Source organism: Furipterus horrens, unplaced genomic scaffold (assembly GCF_987537825.1).
Source record: "Furipterus horrens unplaced genomic scaffold, mFurHor1.1.pri manual_scaffold_10, whole genome shotgun sequence".
NCBI classification, from domain to species: Eukaryota; Metazoa; Chordata; class Mammalia; order Chiroptera; family Furipteridae; genus Furipterus; species Furipterus horrens.
The window spans coordinates 44,965,076-44,966,255 of record NW_028327180.1 but is presented as its reverse complement, the minus strand read 5'-3'; positions in this window follow the sequence as shown (position 1 = coordinate 44,966,255).

Here is a 1,180-nt window from a genome sequence, read left to right as displayed (position 1 = left end):
AATCGCGGAGGCTCGAGGGGACCTGGCTCCACGGAGTTTGTGGGGGAGAGGGGAAAGCAGGATGGTCGGGAAGCTGCAGGGCAGTTGGGACTACGGATTCCTCCTCCCCAGGGAGGAAACCTTGTTTTCCAGTGGGTTCCATTCACTTAGGATGCAGACAACCGGACGCACCCAGCATCTTGCAAGCAGAAGGAAGGAGGAAGGGTGGAAACAACTTTAAAGATAGAAGAAGAAGGTGTTTGGTGTCTAGAGGTGCAATTAGTCCATCTCTGTTCAACTGTGGTCTATTTGACAAAAGACAAAATTTGAAAACTGGAAGAATGGTTTGGGTGTACTTCTGTCAAAGTTTCATACCACAGAGGCCCACAAGCTGGGATAAAAGATACACATGACCTAAAGGGTGTTATGCTGGGTAAAATCAGACCGAGAAAGACAAATACCGTATGATTTCACTTATGTGTGGAATCTTAAAAAGAAACAAACAAACAAACTCACAGATACAGAGAACATTGTGATGGTGGCCAGATGGGAAGGGAGTGGGGGGAGGGGCTGGGTAAAAGGGGGGAAGGGATTAAGAAGTCAAATTGGTATTTACAAAATAGTCACAGGGAGGTAAAGTATAGCATAAGGAATATAGTGAATAATATTGTAATAACTACGTATGGTGTCACTATGTTGTACACTTGAAAATAATCTAATATTGTATATCAACTGTAATTAAAAATTAAAAGTTATTTTTTAAAAAGATTCACCCCATCTTTGCACATACCCCAGAGGTAGCAGATCCTAACTGCCAGGAGCAGATCACCAAGCAGGTCCTGGTGGGCTGGACAGGGCCTGTGGGTGATAAACTTGGCGTGGCATTCACTCCTCTCCAGAGCCACTGCAATTTATTTCCCATTCCCCTTTTTGTATTGTGAAATTAAATAAATACAGAAAAGTGTCTAAGGCATAAATGAACTTAAGAAATTGCTGTGAAATGAACACTTATAAAACTAACACTGAAGTCCAGAACTAGAAATGGAACATTGCCAGCTCCCCAGCATAAGCACTATCCTGACTGTATGGTATCAACAACCGAGCTTTTCTTTATACTTTTACTACTTTATTGTGCATTCCTAAACAATACAGTTTTACTTGGCATCTTTTGGGGTTTTGGCTAAATGGAATCATATAGTTT